Source organism: Sceloporus occidentalis, unplaced genomic scaffold (genome assembly GCF_023333645.1).
Source record: "Sceloporus occidentalis isolate IW3139 unplaced genomic scaffold, rSceOcc1.0.p SCAF_2, whole genome shotgun sequence".
Lineage (NCBI taxonomy): Eukaryota > Metazoa > Chordata > Lepidosauria > Squamata > Phrynosomatidae > Sceloporus > Sceloporus occidentalis.
Genome location: NW_028316982.1, coordinates 226297214 through 226312307, shown reverse-complemented (window position 1 = coordinate 226312307; position 15094 = coordinate 226297214). Strand labels below are relative to the sequence as shown.

The 15094-nt window shown below is 38.9% G+C and overlaps 1 pseudogene across 1 annotated transcript in view; it reads left to right on the top strand.

The window, feature by feature from the left end:
* The first annotated feature begins 10010 nt into the window (after positions 1–10010).
* LOC149319750 (suppressor of tumorigenicity 14 protein homolog) overlaps positions 10011–15094 on the top strand; it is a 29833-nt pseudogene continuing 24749 nt past the window's right edge. Inside the window, exons 1-3 of the transcript XR_016279922.1 lie at positions 10011–10254; positions 10344–10382; positions 14543–14759. The product of XR_016279922.1 is annotated as a suppressor of tumorigenicity 14 protein homolog (transcript). The remainder of the gene's footprint in view (positions 10255–10343; positions 10383–14542; positions 14760–15094) is intronic.

The following is a 15094-nucleotide window of genomic DNA, read 5'->3' as shown; positions in this document are numbered from 1 at the left end:
TAAAACAACAGTAACAGGGAACTGCATAAATACTCATGAAAAATCACTTCCTTTCTGATCTTGGAAGCAAGGCAGAGGAGACCTTGGGGCTTACTGCATGAACTTTAAAAGCATTTCAAGCTTCCTAGGCTGGAGCCGGGACACGGGATGGAGGCGGAGATTATTGCATGCTAAATCATCACCTAATTGCTGCCTGCCATCAGCCCAGGTCCAAGCCAGGTCCCAGCTGTACTCCGCCAGCATTTTTTCGAAGTCAGAAGCTTTCCGGTTTTTAAAAGGGGCTGGCAGAGTGTGACTGGGACCTGGGCTGATGGTGGGTAGCAATTAGGTGTTGATTTAGCATACAATAATCCCTGCCTCCATCTCATATCCTGGCTCCAGCCCGGGAGGCTTGAAACATTTTTAAAGTTCATGTGATAAGCTCTCTTGTTAGTTTTTGAATGGGGAACACCAAGGAATATCATGTGCTTTATGATATATTTTAGAGGCAGGCAATGGCAAACCACCTCTGAAATTCCTTACTTAAGAAAATCACACCATAGGTCAACAAGAGACTTGGAAAAAAGCAAGAGAACACTTATGACTCCCAACCTTTGAACATAATGTCATCAATGAGTTCCTGGGTAAGAAATATGAAAAAGATGGGGAACATATGAGCAGAGAATACAGAGCTATCATTTTATGATTTCTTTTCTTCCCCCTGTTCACTTGGAACAGAAGTCACACAAAGTACACCAGGGCAAGTGTGTGGATCATGGCCACATAGCGTGGCAGAGGTATCAGGATTTTCCAAGGTAAGTACCCAATAGTGTGCTCTTATAGGATTTTACTAGAACAGTGCCTGTGCTTGGGAGAGAAATCTAGGGCAGGGGAAAGCAGAATGAATATTGGATTAGTCTTGAAATATATTACTTCAGCATCCTGAAAATTCTTCATAAAATCAGTATTGATAAGCTAGATCTGACTGTCACAAAACTGGATTGCCCCCTCCTGCTTATTTCCCACTAAGGTTCTCCTCTCCCTTATCTGAAGAACTGAAGAAAAACCATGTCAGTATTTAGCCATAGAAGCCAGAATCTTCTTGGTACTTTACACCGTTGATGTCTTGGTCTGTTACACAGGAGTGATGCACTCTTTGAGGTTTAGCAGCAGTGAGGGAAGAAGCAAAGAAAGTCATTCCTGTATTTCTATTACCAGAGAAAGCTGGGGCAACCAAAATGCACCTTATTCACCTTCATCCGGCAAAGATGTTTAAAATGATGATGCTAGTCATAACCCTGCATATGGTCAAGGTGTTGTGGTTGTTGTCTTCAGTTTGAATGGCATAGAAGGATATTCATGCAGGTGGGCACCTCCTCCTGGCCATGTGGGCACTGGAAGATTCAGTCCAGGAAATAAACTTTACATATCAGTTGCAAGACCAAAAGTTACTGCCTTTGAGATCCAATTTGTCTTGAATCATTTATAAGGCTAGAAGCCCCTTTGTTAGGAGAAAGCTGAACTTCTCAGGAAGCCTCCATGCTTTTGCATCGGGTAAACTTTTAGGTGTTGTTAAGGTGAAACATGTAAATGCAGTCCCAATTTGAAAGAAAAAAATGTTTTGCCTTTGTTCAAGGTAGAACCCTTGAAGAGTAAAATTCCAGTCCATTGACTCTCTCTTTAGGATTCACATAATAATAATAATAATAATAATAATAATAATAATAATGTATTTATAGCCTTCCCAATCACAAGGAATCAGGGCGGGTTACAACAATAAAGAAAGTACAAAGCAAATAAACAATAACAATAAAATAACGAAGCAATTCACAATAGCAATTAATAGCAAAAAATAAATAGCAATTCACAGCAGCAATAAAATTAATAAAGCAAATTACATACCAATAAACTAACAAAACCATTAAAACAGAAAATAATCTCCATTCTCAATCCCTCATCTAACTATAGTATCGGACATAAAATAATATAACCCAGGGTTAAGAAATGTGATTGTCAAGGAGTTGCTGGACTGAAACCCCCAGCGTTCCTTGTCAATAGCTATGCTGGATAGGCTGATGGGAGTAACATTCCAACAGGATCTGGAGGGTATCCCCTTTGAGGAAGCCCAGGGTAAACTCCCCACTTTTTCAGCCAGGAAAGCTGGATGGAAAAGCTGCCATGACATTCTGTTGAACAGCGTATACATTTGAACAGAAATATACATTTCTGACATGTGTGTGTCCATTATAGCTGGTGGGTCCAAACTGTTGGATTTGAATGCATAGCTTTATATTAAAAATAAAAATCGTAACCTAATATTTAATAAATCTCACTTATAAATATAAACTGAAGCATGCATAGAGACATGTTCTGAATGGTTCAGAACACAAAAAATTGACTATATATGCATATCCTGCAACATTTCACAGATGAAAACTGTGACAAGCAACATAAGCCTGTGGTCAAGATGGCAAATGAGGAAGGAGCCACAGGCTAGGAGAGGCTGGAGTAGATTTATTTTACCCCATCCTTCTGGGAAGTGCAAGATCCCACCTGTTCTTCTCCTCCTCTCCCCCCTGCTAACTGAGTGCAAACTACCTTTGTCACTTTGCAATAATCTGAGGACAAAGGGGGAAAGAGAGAGAAACTAGGACATTTTAACAGGTGGGATGACAGAGAATTAATCATGACTATCCCTGCCAAATTGGGATAGTTGGAGGGTATGCATATGAAACACCATACAACATTAGCCACATAGTTTTGATCTAACTCAGGCGGGATACAAACCGCCATATAGTACGTATTGTATACGTACTAGGGTTAGGAAGGGGTGGTGCTTCTGCACCCCCCTAACCCTAGTACGTATACAATACGTACAAGATGGCAGCGCCCCTTCCACATGGGCGCCGCCATCTTTACGTACTGGACGCATAGCGTCCAGACATGTCACGGCGCTAATGACACCACGAATGCGCCCTTAGCGCTTCACAACATCATCAGTGCGCCGCGGAAAGAAGCTCCGAAATGGAGCTTCTTTTTTGCTCTGCGCGGGAGCCGCGCGGTTTGGCTGCTGCAGCTCCCGCGCGGAGCAAATGGCGCCGGCGGGGGAATGCCGCAAAGCGGCGGTTTGTATCCCGCCTCAGTTTATTATGTTTTCATTTTGAAACCGTTCCCAGAAATGGCCTCCCTGGAACACATTGGGAACACATTTGGAACACATTTGGAACGCCTGACGGCGACGGCGGCGTTCCCCTGTGCGGTAAACTAGCGTTCTGGCCCTCATCACTTTCCAGGCTCGCGCCCGTGAGAACGCATTGGGGAACACTTTTACCCTAGTGCGGTAATCTCCTTAGTTATAATTTTTATTAGCATCAGTACAACTCCTTACAATGTACCTTATCACTAAACACATAACTTGTATCCAGCTCAAACATGACAACCATACATAACATATATAACAAAATTACAACAAACAATATTTCTTACTTTTAAAAAAACACAACACACAAATTCATTTCCTTCATAGATTATGTTTTCATTTTTCTGTGAGGATGTCATTGCTAAAGTCAGTTTCGGAAAATCTGTGTTATTTCAGAATCCCAAAATGCCACAAAGGATCTTAAAAATTTCTTTTAAAGGACAAAGCATGTCCAAGGCTTCTCACTTTTAAAATACATTCTGGAGACATAACCTTGATGTAACAAACTCTTTCTGCAACATAAGCATTTTAAAGGGTTATAAAGTTATATTGGCTTTACATTCTCACTGCCTTTTTAATGAACAGTATACCACACGCTATAAAAGCATAACTAAAATTTGACATTTCTAGATTGTTAAACATGCTTAGTGATGAGTTTGTCTCATTCATGCATGTTTAAAGGAGAAGCTGTCCTTTTCTGTCACTACCTGATCTGTCCTGTCCTGTTTGGTAAAGAAAGAGTTACTGTAAGGATGACTTATATTCCTCCCCACCTGCTCCAGGACTGCTGATAGGCAGAAGGCTGTTGAGCTTTATAGTAAAAAGGAATCAAGACAACAATAGGGGGTAGATAGCCTTTGAAGTGATGTTACTAAGAGAGGAATCCAGCTTCCTTTCAGGATTTTGAAATTTTAGAATTTTTCAGAGAAAACCAAGGAGGTGTCGTGATGCGATCGTTTCCCTCCAGGCGTGTCTCTATTATATACAGCATTCCTACACCTAGTGAATCATACTTTCCTTCTCGACTGGTAAGAAAGCACAATTCAGTTTCCCTCTGCACATGTACTTATTTAGAAATTGCTTGTGTATAATACAATAATTATGCTGTCTGCAGAGCCATTGTGTCACTCTGTTTGGCAAATCTGATCCCATCCCTTCTCTTGTTCTTTCACAGGCTCCATCTCTCCTCCACAGCCAGACTTTACAAGGAAACATTAAAAGTCTAAAACATCCTTTTGGCAGAAGAACAAGTGTGCATTTCTGGAAAAGATGCCTTCTAAAAACTTTTCCTACAATTGCCTTGATTGTTACTGTAATTCTTTTGTTTCTGTACTATACATTATGTAAGTGACATTACTCAGAATGACTTTACCTGGATGTTGATGCATATGTAAAGCTATGCATTCATTTCTTTCAGGTGGATTAAATGTAAAGGTTTTTTTAAATGGCTGTGGACACGATTTGAAGTTCTAGGATTCTAATAATGTACAATGTTTCTAGGTAAATATTTATAACAGGGTCCAAAGTTTTGTCTTTGGACAAATGAAGCTCATATCCAAACATCATTACAAATTTCAGTTTAAACTCATCAGATAATGGAAAGCGGTTTCAATCCTGCAAAAAGCTGCTGGACTACTTTCTCTTTTGTGAAAACTCACTGTCTATGGGTGTCGATGTGTGAGAGCAAAGGAGTGGGGATTTCATACAGTCTTAAAATAAGGAAGATCTTACATGAATTCTGTGCGTTGCTTATTAGTTTTTTCCTTAAAAATAAAAAAAAAATAGTTTTCAGAATACATAAAGACAAAATGAAGTAATTTTAAGAAATTAAACCTTTTATATACAGAGGAAACAGTTATATTAACTCCTTCATCGCTAGAGAATATTTACTCTAGTGAGTAGAGAAGCAAACCTGATGAATTCCCTTCATTGGCAACTGTTGAAAGTGAATTTTGAAAAAAGATTAGAACAGTAAATATAGCTACCCATCATAACATGTTTTGAACAGAATCTTATTTTGATCGTGAACATGAGGAATGTCTTTTTTAAAAAAGGAAATATGTATTTGGGTGTTTAGTTATTCTTCTTTTTAAAAAGTAACTGCTTTTCACCACTAATAACATGCTTTTGTTTGCCTACTTGCTAATGTGGGATCTCCCTCTTTCAGCTCCCTCATTTTCTTTCTTCTACATTGGTGGAAGTGTTGAAATTTCTAACCTGTCCTACTCAAGTGACCTATTGCATCCTGAGTCACATACGTTTGTACTACAAGCTGAAGTAATCCAAAATTATGTAAGTTTGCCTATGAAACATATAAAAGAATTTCATTTAATAGTTCCTTTAGCTGGGATATGCTTTTGGGAGGTGTTAGAATGCTGAGAATTTGCTGAAAAATAATTTCTTTTTATTACTTTCAACATTTATTTTCAACATTATTATTCTTGATAATAAACAATCTTTCCAAGAGTGGAATGTTGGCTTGGTGAAAACTGAAAACATCCTTTGGGAGAGTTAAAGGCTAGTTCTCTCATTAGTGACTGAGCCTCCTTCAGCCTGAAAATGATGGTCATAAAATAGGATATTATTTATATTTTAGTGGGCTGACATACGCACTTGATTTCTTCTCTAGAAACCATGTCACAAACACACCATCACCGTAGCCATGTGCATTTATAAAGCAACCATTTTAGGGTAAATTTTCATGCATCTGATGAAGTGGACTCTTCCCCACAAAAGCCTATGCCATATCCTTAATATGACAGAAGACTCGTTGTTATCAATAAATCAGCTACACTCTACAAAAGACTTTGACCTGTATTAAATAAGAACATTGCTTGATTCCATGTACTATTAAAATTGAGAAATTTCTTCTACTTTACATAGTAGAAGGTTTGCACTTCTTTTTGTTTTGTGGTATTTTGGCTAAGCGGTGACATGGTAGCAATGTTTAAATATTTGAATGGATCTCATATTGAGGATGAAATAAGCTTGTTTGCTGTTGATCCAGAGACTAGGACATGGAACAATGGATGCAAACTATAGGAAAAGAGAGTCCACCTAAACATTAGGAAGAACCTCTGACAGTAAGCTGTTTGACAGTGGAACACACTGCCTCAGAAAGAAGTGGAATCTACTTCTTCGGAGGTTTTTAAACAAAGGCTCGGATGGTCATCTGTTGACAGTGTTTGACTGTGGTTTCTAAGTGGCATGGTTGGACTGGCTAGACCTTTTGGTTTCTTCCAACTCTATGATTCTACACTTTTTCTTGTGCAGATTTTTGCATTATCCGTTTATATTTAAATCAAAGTCACTTTTTTTTTATTCCTCCATGTAGTACAACAATGCTTGCTTTCTTGCACTTCTCTCCCAAGTTTACTCTGGTTGTGAGATCAATACACTTTTCTGGGTCTGTGCTAACAGAAGGTTGAAAAAACAAAGCATCCCTCTGTTAGCCTGCATTTCCCACCTGAATTAGTCATGGATCTCAAAGCTGCTTTGTGCATGGATTACATGAGTTGCCTATGACCTGAGAAGAAGCCAGAAATGACAAGAGTGTTAAGTGCCCTAAAATCATATTGATGTGTGGCTTTCAGCAACCTCTTCTTGGTGAAATGTCCATATTTATGTTGCCTTTTAATAAACTTAACAAAGTAAACTGAAACATGAAATTTATGTAACCCTTTATCAATTCCAAAGACTTTCAATGCTATGCATAAAACAATAATAGAACACTTTTGTTCTGGGATAACATTTCAAAACTGATATATTTACTGATGTAATAGATTTTTTTCCTTTATATTCAGCTTTCTAATTGTTTATCAGTTTGCAGAACTCTATGGCTCTTCTGCCTTAGGAAATTATTATTTAAAATCCATTATAACTGCATTTAGGTAAGTCGTTTTCTATTATGTATCATCATTTCATAAATAAATGACTGTCTTATCACTTTTGGAGACTTTTCTATTCACGTTTGAAAGAATAATAATATAAGAAAGCAGAGAAGAGTAGATGAGCCTATCAGAGCTTGGTTTTGTTTCAGTACAGGCTAGATACTAATTGCAACTTGCAATTGTAAATGCATACCTGAATCAAGTGTGTAGCGATGAGAAGGACAAAATGTGTTTGTGCATATATTTTCGATTCTATAGATAGTTAGTCACATTTTAAGATGTTAATGTTGTTTTGTGTGTACTTTATTTTTCCAAAATGGCCTGTAAACCCCATACATGTACAAATTCTTGAGGTAAGGTCTGTTTCTGTTTGCCATGAATCTTGGGAAGTGGGGGGAAAGGCTACTTTTTGAAACTTTCCTATTCCGAACAATTATTTTCATTCATAATCAAAATTTTCAATGTATAATGTAAGATACTTTCCATAATTTAGTGCTGTGACAGAGCATTATGTCTTTTCCAAAATATGAATTAATAATCTGGGGTGATCTGGAGTGAATCATCGTATATGAATACTTAGCATTTTGGTGCACTTAAAACAATTCAGAACAGCCACAATATATTATCTTATTAGTCCTTGCAATGGCTTGTAGGGGAGGATTCATATTAAAAAATATACCCACAGTCAGAATGAGGCTGAGAGACACCGATTCCCAATGAATATAGGACTGAGGCTGTGCCCAAACTGCAGAAATAATTCAGGCTATAACCACTTTAAAAGCCTTGGCTCAATGCTATGGAATTCTGAGAATTGTAGTTTGTTGTGACACCAAAGCTCTCTGACAGAGAAGACTAAATGTCTCACAAAACTACACTTCTCAGAATTCCATAGCACTGAGTCATGGCAGTTAAAGTGGGGTCAACCTGAATTATTTCTGCAGTGCAGATACAGCTTGAGATATACGTGTATGAGGCAGTTCATTACCAGTTAATCAGTACAGTGCACCACACTATGGAGGATCAGATGTATATGATCATACTGTCAGAGGTTGCCTTTCTGCCCATTTTCATTCCTAGGTTAGAATCCACTTTCTAAACATGATGATTAAGAGGAAGTCTTCTCTGCATGAACCAGGTATTGCTCTGGGATAAAAGAATGGAAGCCATCCCTGTGAGAAAGGACCTTGTTTGCAGTGACTGGTTAATGCATATGATCTGAATGAGCAAGCATATTCAAATAAGCCAGTTTGACACCACTTTAAGTGCCATGGCTCAGAGCTATGGGCCTCTGTAATTGTAGTTTGTGGTAGCATCAGAGCTATCTGATAGAGAAGGTTAAATGTCTCACAAAACTATAGTTTCCAGAATTCCATGATATTGAACCATGGCAGTTATAGTGGTGTCAACTTGGATAATTTCTGCAGTGGAGATGCAGCATAAATCACAAAACTCTCTGTATGCTACAATTCTTTTATGACAGTCATTTATACCAGGCCTTCCCATCCTGGAACCCTTCCATTTTTTTCAACTACTGCATTCATCATCCCCAACCAATATGGCCTATGGTCAAGCTGACTGGAGATGATAAGAACTGCTGTCCAACACATCTGGAGGGGGGCAGCTGGGGAAGGTTGACTTGTGTGCACAGGTATACACAGGGATGTAGCCAAGGGGGGTATCTGTGGGGTCCACCCCCTTCCATTAGATACAATGAATGGCGCGTGCTGCCGCACCGCTGTGCCCAAGGCCCCTTATAATGGTGGCACTTAGTCTGGAGCCCCCCCCCCCCTTCCCAAAATCCTGGCTACGTCCCTGTTATACAGATACAGGTGTTTACTGGTATAATTTAATAACAATCCCACCATGCAGATTTACCTAGTCCACATGACCCCCTTGCTACAACAGTTCCACTGGCTAACAGTATGTCTCTGGGCAAAATTCAAAGCGTTGGTGATCAGCTATTAAGTCCTCCATGGTTTAGTTCCAGGCTATCTAGCAGATCATGGACCTTACCACACAGGGGCTCCCCAGAATGGAATGAGAACGGAATGGAAGGGGCTGGGAAGAAGTGGGGGAATGCATTTTACTGCACACAGAAGTCCCTCACTCGTTCTGTTCCCTTTCCTTCAGAACAGTTCTCAAAAATCGTCTCCTCTGGGATGGATTGGGAACAGAAGGGAAGGGAATGGAACAAGGGAGGGACTTCTGTGTGCAGTAAAACACGTCCCCCACTCGTTCTGTGCCCTTACTGGCCCCTTCCATTCCGTTCTCATTCCGTTCTGGGGAGCCTGTGCAGTAAGGTCCCATATCTCCCCATATGAGGCTATCCAGGCCTTAAGATCCTCAGGAGAGACCCTTCTCTCAGTCTCACCATTTCCACAGGCAAATCTTGTGGGGATGTGAGATAGGATATTCTCAGTGGCTGCCCCTAAGATCCCAAATTCCCATCCTAGGGAGGCAATAGCAAGCAATATCAAGTACATTTCTATGCTACTTACCATTGTACTAGGTGGTTTACAAAGTGCAAGCTAATTGCCTCCAACAAACTGGGTACTCATTTTACTGACCTACAGAAGGATGCCAGGCTAAGTCGACCCCTGGCTGACATTGAACTTACAACCTCACAAAATGGTCTCCTTGCTGTTCTTCCACTGGCAGGCAAGCCTTTTTATTCCAATAAGCTTTTGAGAACTGAATGTTTTTAAGAAAATGGCTTTCAATAGGTGCTCTACTATTTTAAACTGCACTGTTTTAAAGTGCTTTTTATTATTTTAAGCATTATGTTTTAAGTTGATTTAATGTCAGTAGTCTAATTCTGTTTTAAAGTGAATGGTCTGTATGTTTTAATTATATAATATTTTGTTTGTTTTAGTTCAGAAGCTGCCCTGGGTCTCAGTTTTAGGAAAAGGAAATAGATGATGATGATGATGATGATGATGATGATGGCAATAGTAATACACTTGAATCTAATCTTGTCATCTTCCTCCAGTGAAGGAAAGAATGGCCTTCGAGCTTATTATTGGAGCACTTTTTGGGTCCCAAAAGATGTTGTCCTCTCTATCAAAAATACATCTTTGGTGAAGCAAAAGCAAATCATTAGTAAAAGGACACCTCCAGCCACTAATACTACTGCTGATACATTTTCTTTAGAAGACGATTTTGATATTGTTACCCTGGAGCTTTTTGGTAATGTGACATTGTATATTCCTCAGAATTTCTTTTAAAATATCTGCATGTATATAGTCCTCATTTTTGACAAACATTAATCATTTTAGTTTCAGACTCTGTGGATTATGATGTGACACAGAAATCAGGTAAGAGTTACTGCCTCTGCCCCTCATTCTCTCATTTGTGCATTATTATACAATTACAAGTATTTGATATTTTAAATCCCACTTAGAAAAAAGGACAGCAAGGAAAGATATGAAGTACATGACACATGCAAAACTATGCATAATGTAGACAAAGTGAATAGAGTTGTCTTTCTTTTTCTCACAACAATAAAGCCCAGAAGCAACTCTCTGTCTTTTCAAGTTGCCTGTTAACTTATGGTAACCCCATGAATTTCATAGGGTTTTATTTTTTAGGTGAGGAATATTCTGTTTAGCCAGTTCTTCCCTCTAAAATATAGCCTGCAAGTCTCCCATCCAAGTAATAACCAGGGCTGACCCTGCTTAGCTTCCAAGATCAGACAGGGTCTGGTGCCTTTACAGCATTTAGGCCACATTAGAAGCAATTACTGAAATGCAATGGTGGGAGACTGGGACCAGATAAAGTGTTTCTTCACGTGCAACATACAGTTAAGCTATGTAGTCTTCTGTCATATAATGCTTAGATGGTTACCTTCCTGTTGTTTCCAATTTATAGTGACCCTAAGGTGGGGGTTTTCTTGCCATGATTTGTTTAGAGGGGATTATCATTGTCTTTCTCTGATGCTGACAGAATGTGAATTGCCCAAGGCCACACAGTGGGTTTCATGGCTGAGGGAGATTAGAACTCTGTTCTCTAGAGCTATACTCCAATGCTCAAACCCTACATCCTACTGGCTCTCACTAGCATCTTACAAGGCTTTGAAAGGGAAATCGGCAGATTCATAATTACTAACCATGAATTATTATGGCTGCTCATTACTAGTGGCGTCACTAGGCTTGGTGTCACCCGGTAAGGTAACGCATGGTGTCACCCCCCCTCCCCAATTGACCTCCTCCCATTTCATATCATACAGAATCCATAGTAATGCTTTTTTGTACTAATATTACTTGCAAATTGTAGTTCTCATATACCACTGAATGTAATGCTAATAGTTTTGACATAAACAACTAGCAGAATTAAAATTATACCTTCAAATGGCAATGTCATACACACAACCTAAATGTATTTACATATACATAGTGAAGATTTGGTGAAAATGAGATGTTTTTAAAGAAAAATTTAAAAGAATATTTTTTTTAAAAAAAAATCAATTTCAATTTTTTTTAAAATTTAATTTTTGAAATTTTAATATTAAAAAGTCCTCTTCTTTCTTCACTCCACTCCCAATATCTCTTAAAGCATTGTAAAGGGGGAGAAGATGAATGCCACATCTCATTTCTGCCCAAAGGTAGGTGTTTGGGGAGCAGTGGTTTCACCCTGCCCTTAGGGTGACACCTGGTGCAGTCCACACTTCCCGCATCCCTCTGGTGATCCCATGCTCATTACCACTGGGATTAGATGCACTGTGAGTCTGAGTATCAGCCATTAGGAAGCACTGATTTGCGGGCTTTCTAAGGCATAAACTGGCCACTATGGAGAACAGAATGCTGGATTTCATAGGCCTTAGGTCTTATCCACTAAAGCTCTTCATAAATTCTTATGTTGATTTACCAAATTTTACTCTGGAACAACCCTGATTCATTTTATTAGAGTGTGCTCTGGAAAATAGAATGAACCAGAGAAAATAAATCATTGAAATGAATATGACTGTACACCTTAGGCAGGTTTACTCTTATCTATTTATTGTTTGTATGTACAGCGCTGTGCAAATCTACAGTGCTAAATAAATAAATAAATAAATAAATAATATGAGGTTCTTAAAATGATCTTTGCACTCATATGCCTTTCTTTTTCATTTCAAAGGTACAGTACAGAGATGCTTTGTACTATATCAGGCTCTAAGAAAATTGCATACTTTGCCAGCTAGTGATGAGCACTGATAAATACTGGCACAAGTTATCTAAGCCTTTTGAATCTATCACTTTCCTAATCTTCTAAATCTGGGGTTATTACCAACACAATATTTTTGGTAGTTAATTCTATATAGTAATATCAAACTTAATTCTGCCGTGTCAGTTCTTATCCAACTGAACCTCTGAACTTAATCAAAATAGTCTAGTGTAGTCTGAGCATTTCCAGTGTGGATAGAAAGCTGATTGGGGGAGGGGATGAGAAATTGTGAGGTGAGTGAAATTAGGTATGGCACAGTAAGAATCGTGCAGTTCTCCAGGTGTTAAATGGCTGTATCTCCCAGCATACTGGATTATGCGGATTAGAGCTGCAATGACTTGTAGTCCAAGAGATCGCTGCATGATCCCCACCCCTGCAATGAAGTGTCCTGCATTACTGGCTGGATTGATCCCTGTACAGGAGAACTTTTTCCTGCAACAACTGTTGAAGTTTCCACATGCCATTTGCTATTGAATCTATCCAAATCAGTGTTATGCTCTGCCAGAATATGAGGTATTTTTATTTCTTCTTAGAAAAAATTACCAATAGCATTGACTCCATTACCCAAAGAAATAGACATGCTGCTCATTACCAAGAAATCTCTAGGTACAGAGTATTGTTTTGCAACTTCTTTTCAGCAATTTATATAATTACTGATTTTGATAGGTTCATTAATGCTTTCGATTTTATCAGTGCAGCTGTTTTGGAGCTAACGAAATGCTTGGTAGCCTGGCTTGCTGATTGTCAGAAGTGGTTGGTAGCGCCCATCTCAATGGAGAGATGAATCCACTCCAGGTTGATAGTTTGTATTTTAAAGGTGTTGTCCAAAATGCTGAATCTTTTCCTATAAAGTTCAGACAAAAATATAGAGTGGATTCACTGCCTCACTGATATGAGAGATTATCACTGCTTTCTCCCATATCCTGAAATGATGAATAGAGCTTACAAACATTTGTACACTGGCTTTGTTTATAGCTTCATGGATGTGGATGTGGATTGTTGAGCCAGCAGACACAATCTGGTTCCCTCTCTGCATGTATCGATATCCCTTCAGATATTATCTGCGTAGATACGGTAGCTTTGTTTTCAGCTCCAACCCTTCATCACAGATAAGAAGAAGAATCTCCTTCTATTTTAGGGAATTACTGCTGTGCCTTGAGGCATGTCGTCAAAAGATTATGGCATGATAACAGCAGGTCTTTTCTGTGAGCTGTTTTGTCCTTTCAAGGTTAAGGAAATAAATGAGATGATATATGAGAAAATTAATTATTTAATGCTACAGACTGAGCACACTATGATCTTGGCCTTTGGGTGAAATAAAAAAAATAGATAGTTTATGATGACATGGTTCAGAAAGTTTTGGCTTGTTGAACTTGGAATTATACTTAGCCTGGCAGACTTAGATATATCAGTCTTGATTCCACGTGGGTATAAAACTCATACTAACTGTTTTGAAACCAAGACTTGGGAACATAAGAAACTGAGTCAGTCCATTTGTTCATGTAGCTCAGTACTGTCAACTCTGATTGAAAGAGGCTCTCTAGGGTTTCAAGGAGAATTCTTTTCTAGTCCCTTGGTATTCCCTGGTTGTCTCCCATCCAAGTACTAACCAGGCCCAGACCTCCTTATCTTCAAAAATGAGAAGCGATCAGACATGTTAAAAGTAGCATGGTGGCAGAGGGATGAATGGAATATAAGAGATTATGAAAAGTTAGAGAGTATCAAAATAGAAATTGTGATGGATCATAAATGAAATAGTTGATTCTGTCAGTTATTGTAAACTAGTATTGCTAAGGCCAGCTGCTCTGAACAACTATGTTGTAAAAAAGATTAATGGCTGCAAACTGCAAGGTATTGTTTACACAATAAACATTGTTTAAACTAATGTCTTTCACTTGCTTTCTTCATTTGCTCAGGCACTTAGAGTGGCTTTGCTTTGCACTTGAATCTGCTGGTGAAAGATGCTGGCTTAAAACACCTAGAAATTCAAGTTTCCTAGCCACAAATCAGGTGTCTGAAGGAGATCCTTTTTCAGAGCCTTTGTGTTTTAACTTTGTCCCAAGGGAGGACAACTTCACATGGTGAGAACACAGCACAGAGCTCTCTCACAACATATCCAGCCCTTCTCCAGTGAGATGGGCAAACCTGCCTTTTGTAGCACAGAGACATCAGCTTTTGGGGATCTGGGTTGATGGGACTGGGATGAATTTCTCTTTTAATTCTTCTCCTTACTACTTTTCAGCCACTGATCTGTTTTGGTTTTATCTAGCAGTGGCCTTTGACCTCTATGCAAAGCCTGGTAATAATAGGACGTTAACACTGATGAATCCTAAGAAATCTTTTTATCAGTGGAGGCTGCGGGTTCCATCAGACTATGTTGTGAGGCTAGTCATTGTTACCTGGCATGGGGTGCCTCCTGGGAGCTGTGCCTCTCACAGGTTGTCTGCGTATGATTTCCTTCTCCCTCTCCAGAACAAGATCATCACAAGGTAAGAGGATAAAGAAATGTTGATTCCTCCAGGTGCAAAAGAAACCCAGATCCTGAAATAGTGGTCCAGGTAGAGATGTAAAGACCTAGAAGTGGAGGAGGGTTGGAATGAAAATAATTTTTTCCCCTGGGGAAAATTGAAAAAAATGAATTCTGGATCTTTTTTTTAAAGAATGGTGAATAAATATTGATGACAAAGGTGTTTACATATTTATTGCCCAAAAATCAGTTCTAAAAGATATGCAAGAAGAAGACTTTGACTGTACAGTATGAGATCATGGTAGTTCCTGGGCTTCCTTTCCTTTTCTGTTTCCTTAAATGGAAATGTGTGTGCTA